Source organism: Micromesistius poutassou (assembly GCF_964030765.1).
Source record: "Micromesistius poutassou genome assembly, chromosome: 6".
Classification (NCBI taxonomy): Eukaryota; Metazoa; Chordata; class Actinopteri; order Gadiformes; family Gadidae; genus Micromesistius; species Micromesistius poutassou.
In genome coordinates, this window is record NC_140276.1 from 11,887,324 (window position 1) to 11,892,323 (window position 5,000).

Genomic DNA, 5,000 nt, shown 5'->3' on the forward strand with positions numbered 1-5,000 from the left:
AGACCCACTTTAAGTGAATCTTTTTCAAACAGTTTCTAGCTGAAAAACCAACAAACATGAAAATAGCTATTGACATCAAAGGCCGGTTAGCTCAGTTGGTTAGAGCGTGGTGCTAATAACGCCAAGGTCACGGGTTCAACCCCCGTACTGGCCATCTCTTACTTGTTGAGTTCATCATTGTATCAATTTGAGGATGATTTATTCACTTCCGTAAAAAATTCAATGACTATTACTCAATACCACCTCAGCCACGTGGCCTAAAGGATAAGGCGTCTGACTTCGGATCAGAAGATTGAGGGTTCGAATCCCTTCGTGGTTACTTGAAAGACCCATCTCTCAAATTCATGTCAGCATGTTCGTGGCTTAATCTATAATTACGCACTTAGTGAAACAAAGGAATACTTAGACCCACTTTAAGTGAATCTTTTTCAAACAGTTTCTAGCTGATAAACAAACAAACTTGGCTTAATCTATAATTACTCACTTAGTGAAACAAAGGAATACTTAGACCCACTTTAAGTGAATCTTTTTCAAACAGTTTCTAGCTGAAAAACAAACAAACATGAAAATAGCTATTGACATCAAAGGCCGGTTAGCTCAGTTGGTTAGAGCGTGGTGCTAATAACGCCAAGGTCACGGGTTCAACCACCGTACTGGCCATCTCTTACTTGTTGAGTTCATCATTGTATCAATTTGAGGATGATTTATTCACTTCCGTAAAAAAATTGAACGACCATTACTCAATACCACCTCAGCCACGTGGCCTAAAGGATAAGGCGTCTGACTTCGGATCAGAAGATTGAGGGTTCGAATCCCTTCGTGGTTACTTGAAAGACCCATCTCTCAAATTCATGTCAGCATGTTCGTGGCTTAATCTATAATTACGCACTTAGTGAAACAAAGGAATACTTAGACCCACTTTAAGTGAATCTTTTTCAAACAGTTTCTAGCTGAAAAACAAACAAACATGGCTTAATCTATAATTACGCACTTAGTGAAACAAAGGAATACTTAGACCCACTTTAAGTGAATCTTTTTCAAACAGTTTCTAGCTGAAAAACAAACAAACATGAAAATAGCTATTGACATCAAAGGCCGGTTAGCTCAGTTGGTTAGAGCGTGGTGCTAATAACGCTAAGGTCATGGGTTCAACCCCCGTACTGGCCATCTCTTACTTGTTGAGTTCATCATTGTATCAATTTGAGGATGATTTATTCACTTCCGTAAAAAATTCAATGACCATTACTCAATACCACCTCAGCCACGTGGCCTAAAGGATAAGGCGTCTGACTTCGGATCAGAAGATTGAGGGTTCGAATCCCTTCGTGGTTACTTGAAAGACCCATCTCTCAAATTCATGTCAGCATGTTCGTGGATTAATCTATAATTACGCACTTAGTGAAACAAAGGAATACTTAGACCCACTTTAAGTGAATCTTTTTCAAACAGTTTCTAGCTGATAAACAAACAAACTTGGCTTAATCTATAATTACTCACTTAGTGAAACAAAGGAATACTTAGACCCACTTTAAGTGAATCTTTTTCAAACAGTTTCTAGCTGAAAAACAAACAAACATGAAAATAGCTATTGACATCAAAGGCCGGTTAGCTCAGTTGGTTAGAGCGTGGTGCTAATAACGCCAAGGTCACGGGTTCAACCCCCGTACTGGCCATCTCTTACTTGTTGAGTTCATCATTGTATCAATTTGAGGATGATTTATTCACTTCCGTAAAAAATTGAACGACCATTACTCAATACCACCTCAGCCATGTGGCCTAAAGGATAAGGCGTCTGACTTCGGATCAGAAGATTGAGGGTTCGAATCCCTTCGTGGTTACTTGAAAGACCCATCTCTCAAATTCATGTCAGCATGTTCGTGGCTTAATCTATAATTACGCATTTAGTGAAACAAAGGAATACTTAGACCCACTTTAAGTGAATCTTTTTCAAACAGTTTCTAGCTGAAAAACAAACAAACATGGCTTAATCTATAATTACTCACTTAGTGAGACAAAGGAATACTTAGACCCACTTTAAGTGAATCTTTTTCAAACAGTTTCTAGCTGAAAAACAAACAAACATGAAAATAGCTATTGACATCAAAGGCCGGTTAGCTCAGTTGGTTAGAGCGTGGTGCTAATAACGCCAAGGTCACGGGTTCTACCCCCGTACTGGCCATCTCTTACTTGTTGAGTTCATCATTGTATCAATTTGAGGATGATTTATTCACTTCCGTAAAAAATTGAACGACCATTACTCAATACCACCTCAGCCACGTGGCCTAAAGGATAAGGCGTCTGACTTCTGATCAGAAGATTGAGGGTTCGAATCCCTTCGTGGTTACTTGAAAGACCCATCTCTCAAATTCATGTCAGCATGTTCGTGGCTTAATCTATAATTACGAACTTAGTGAAACAAAGGAATACTTAGACCCACTTTAAGTGAATCTTTTTCAAACAGTTTCTAGCTGAAAAACAAACAAACATGGCTTAATCTATAATTACGCACTTAGTGAAACAAAGAAATACTTAGACCCACTTTAAGTGAATCTTTTTCAAACAGTTTCTAGCTGAAAAACCAACAAACATGAAAATAGCTATTGACATCAAAGGCAGGTTAGCTCAGTTGGTTAGAGCGTGGTGCTAATAACGCCAAGGTCACGGGTTCAACCCCCGTACTGGCCATCTCTTACTTGTTGAGTTCATCATTGTATCAATTTGAGGATGATTTATTCACTTCCGTAAAAAATTCAATGACTATTACTCAATACCACCTCAGCCACGTGGCCTAAAGGATAAGGCGTCTGACTTCGGATCAGAAGATTGAGGGTTCGAATCCCTTCGTGGTTACTTGAAAGACCCATCTCTCAAATTCATGTCAGCATGTTCGTGGCTTAATCTATAATTACGCACTTAGTGAAACAAAGGAATACTTAGACCCACTTTAAGTGAATCTTTTTCAAACAGTTTCTAGCTGATAAACAAACAAACTTGGCTTAATCTATAATTACTCACTTAGTGAAACAAAGGAATACTTAGACCCACTTTAAGTGAATCTTTTTCAAACAGTTTCTAGCTGAAAAACAAACAAACATGAAAATAGCTATTGACATCAAAGGCCGGTTAGCTCAGTTGGTTAGAGCGTGGTGCTAATAACGCCAAGGTCACGGGTTCAACCACCGTACTGGCCATCTCTTACTTGTTGAGTTCATCATTGTATCAATTTGAGGATGATTTATTCACTTCCGTAAAAAAATTGAACGACCATTACTCAATACCACCTCAGCCACGTGGCCTAAAGGATAAGGCGTCTGACTTCGGATCAGAAGATTGAGGGTTCGAATCCCTTCGTGGTTACTTGAAAGACCCATCTCTCAAATTCATGTCAGCATGTTCGTGGCTTAATCTATAATTACGCACTTAGTGAAACAAAGGAATACTTAGACCCACTTTAAGTGAATCTTTTTCAAACAGTTTCTAGCTGAAAAACAAACAAACATGGCTTAATCTATAATTACGCACTTAGTGAAACAAAGGAATACTTAGACCCACTTTAAGTGAATCTTTTTCAAACAGTTTCTAGCTGAAAAACAAACAAACATGAAAATAGCTATTGACATCAAAGGCCGGTTAGCTCAGTTGGTTAGAGCGTGGTGCTAATAACGCTAAGGTCATGGGTTCAACCCCCGTACTGGCCATCTCTTACTTGTTGAGTTCATCATTGTATCAATTTGAGGATGATTTATTCACTTCCGTAAAAAATTCAATGACCATTACTCAATACCACCTCAGCCACGTGGCCTAAAGGATAAGGCGTCTGACTTCGGATCAGAAGATTGAGGGTTCGAATCCCTTCGTGGTTACTTGAAAGACCCATCTCTCAAATTCATGTCAGCATGTTCGTGGATTAATCTATAATTACGCACTTAGTGAAACAAAGGAATACTTAGACCCACTTTAAGTGAATCTTTTTCAAACAGTTTCTAGCTGATAAACAAACAAACTTGGCTTAATCTATAATTACTCACTTAGTGAAACAAAGGAATACTTAGACCCACTTTAAGTGAATCTTTTTCAAACAGTTTCTAGCTGAAAAACAAACAAACATGAAAATAGCTATTGACATCAAAGGCCGGTTAGCTCAGTTGGTTAGAGCGTGGTGCTAATAACGCCAAGGTCACGGGTTCAACCCCCGTACTGGCCATCTCTTACTTGTTGAGTTCATCATTGTATCAATTTGAGGATGATTTATTCACTTCCGTAAAAAATTGAACGACCATTACTCAATACCACCTCAGCCATGTGGCCTAAAGGATAAGGCGTCTGACTTCGGATCAGAAGATTGAGGGTTCGAATCCCTTCGTGGTTACTTGAAAGACCCATCTCTCAAATTCATGTCAGCATGTTCGTGGCTTAATCTATAATTACGCATTTAGTGAAACAAAGGAATACTTAGACCCACTTTAAGTGAATCTTTTTCAAACAGTTTCTAGCTGAAAAACAAACAAACATGGCTTAATCTATAATTACTCACTTAGTGAGACAAAGGAATACTTAGACCCACTTTAAGTGAATCTTTTTCAAACAGTTTCTAGCTGAAAAACAAACAAACATGAAAATAGCTATTGACATCAAAGGCCGGTTAGCTCAGTTGGTTAGAGCGTGGTGCTAATAACGCCAAGGTCACGGGTTCTACCCCCGTACTGGCCATCTCTTACTTGTTGAGTTCATCATTGTATCAATTTGAGGATGATTTATTCACTTCCGTAAAAAATTGAACGACCATTACTCAATACCACCTCAGCCACGTGGCCTAAAGGATAAGGCGTCTGACTTCTGATCAGAAGATTGAGGGTTCGAATCCCTTCGTGGTTACTTGAAAGACCCATCTCTCAAATTCATGTCAGCATGTTCGTGGCTTAATCTATAATTACGAACTTAGTGAAACAAAGGAATACTTAGACCCACTTTAAGTGAATCTTTTTCAAACAGTTTCTAGC

At 38.7% G+C, this 5,000-nt stretch overlaps 20 non-coding genes across 20 annotated transcripts; all 20 read left to right on the top strand.

Annotated features, from left to right (window-relative positions):
* The first annotated feature begins 80 nt into the window (after positions 1–80).
* AC3HAE_019755 (transfer RNA isoleucine (anticodon AAU)) lies at positions 81–154 on the top strand. Its single transcript has one exon. It is a non-coding gene; the product is annotated as a tRNA-Ile (tRNA).
* A 92-nt stretch (positions 155–246) lies between these two features.
* AC3HAE_019767 (transfer RNA arginine (anticodon UCG)) lies at positions 247–319 on the top strand. Its single transcript has one exon. It is a non-coding gene; the product is annotated as a tRNA-Arg (tRNA).
* Positions 320–586: 267 nt separating this feature from the next.
* AC3HAE_019779 (transfer RNA isoleucine (anticodon AAU)) lies at positions 587–660 on the top strand. Its single transcript has one exon. It is a non-coding gene; the product is annotated as a tRNA-Ile (tRNA).
* Positions 661–753: 93 nt separating this feature from the next.
* AC3HAE_019792 (transfer RNA arginine (anticodon UCG)) lies at positions 754–826 on the top strand. Its single transcript has one exon. It is a non-coding gene; the product is annotated as a tRNA-Arg (tRNA).
* A 267-nt stretch (positions 827–1,093) lies between these two features.
* Positions 1,094–1,167, top strand: AC3HAE_019804 (transfer RNA isoleucine (anticodon AAU)). The gene has a single exon. It is a non-coding gene; the product is annotated as a tRNA-Ile (tRNA).
* Positions 1,168–1,259: 92 nt separating this feature from the next.
* Positions 1,260–1,332, top strand: AC3HAE_019817 (transfer RNA arginine (anticodon UCG)). The gene has a single exon. It is a non-coding gene; the product is annotated as a tRNA-Arg (tRNA).
* Positions 1,333–1,599: 267 nt separating this feature from the next.
* Positions 1,600–1,673, top strand: AC3HAE_019829 (transfer RNA isoleucine (anticodon AAU)). Its single transcript has one exon. It is a non-coding gene; the product is annotated as a tRNA-Ile (tRNA).
* A 92-nt stretch (positions 1,674–1,765) lies between these two features.
* AC3HAE_019841 (transfer RNA arginine (anticodon UCG)) lies at positions 1,766–1,838 on the top strand. The gene has a single exon. It is a non-coding gene; the product is annotated as a tRNA-Arg (tRNA).
* Positions 1,839–2,105: 267 nt separating this feature from the next.
* On the top strand, positions 2,106–2,179 carry AC3HAE_019845 (transfer RNA isoleucine (anticodon AAU)). The gene has a single exon. It is a non-coding gene; the product is annotated as a tRNA-Ile (tRNA).
* A 92-nt stretch (positions 2,180–2,271) lies between these two features.
* On the top strand, positions 2,272–2,344 carry AC3HAE_019847 (transfer RNA arginine (anticodon UCU)). The gene has a single exon. It is a non-coding gene; the product is annotated as a tRNA-Arg (tRNA).
* Positions 2,345–2,611: 267 nt separating this feature from the next.
* AC3HAE_019848 (transfer RNA isoleucine (anticodon AAU)) lies at positions 2,612–2,685 on the top strand. The gene has a single exon. It is a non-coding gene; the product is annotated as a tRNA-Ile (tRNA).
* A 92-nt stretch (positions 2,686–2,777) lies between these two features.
* Positions 2,778–2,850, top strand: AC3HAE_019849 (transfer RNA arginine (anticodon UCG)). Its single transcript has one exon. It is a non-coding gene; the product is annotated as a tRNA-Arg (tRNA).
* A 267-nt stretch (positions 2,851–3,117) lies between these two features.
* AC3HAE_019850 (transfer RNA isoleucine (anticodon AAU)) lies at positions 3,118–3,191 on the top strand. The gene has a single exon. It is a non-coding gene; the product is annotated as a tRNA-Ile (tRNA).
* A 93-nt stretch (positions 3,192–3,284) lies between these two features.
* On the top strand, positions 3,285–3,357 carry AC3HAE_019851 (transfer RNA arginine (anticodon UCG)). Its single transcript has one exon. It is a non-coding gene; the product is annotated as a tRNA-Arg (tRNA).
* Positions 3,358–3,624: 267 nt separating this feature from the next.
* On the top strand, positions 3,625–3,698 carry AC3HAE_019852 (transfer RNA isoleucine (anticodon AAU)). Its single transcript has one exon. It is a non-coding gene; the product is annotated as a tRNA-Ile (tRNA).
* Positions 3,699–3,790: 92 nt separating this feature from the next.
* Positions 3,791–3,863, top strand: AC3HAE_019854 (transfer RNA arginine (anticodon UCG)). Its single transcript has one exon. It is a non-coding gene; the product is annotated as a tRNA-Arg (tRNA).
* A 267-nt stretch (positions 3,864–4,130) lies between these two features.
* AC3HAE_019855 (transfer RNA isoleucine (anticodon AAU)) lies at positions 4,131–4,204 on the top strand. Its single transcript has one exon. It is a non-coding gene; the product is annotated as a tRNA-Ile (tRNA).
* A 92-nt stretch (positions 4,205–4,296) lies between these two features.
* Positions 4,297–4,369, top strand: AC3HAE_019856 (transfer RNA arginine (anticodon UCG)). The gene has a single exon. It is a non-coding gene; the product is annotated as a tRNA-Arg (tRNA).
* A 267-nt stretch (positions 4,370–4,636) lies between these two features.
* Positions 4,637–4,710, top strand: AC3HAE_019858 (transfer RNA isoleucine (anticodon AAU)). The gene has a single exon. It is a non-coding gene; the product is annotated as a tRNA-Ile (tRNA).
* A 92-nt stretch (positions 4,711–4,802) lies between these two features.
* AC3HAE_019859 (transfer RNA arginine (anticodon UCU)) lies at positions 4,803–4,875 on the top strand. Its single transcript has one exon. It is a non-coding gene; the product is annotated as a tRNA-Arg (tRNA).
* The last annotated feature ends 125 nt before the right edge of the window (positions 4,876–5,000 follow it).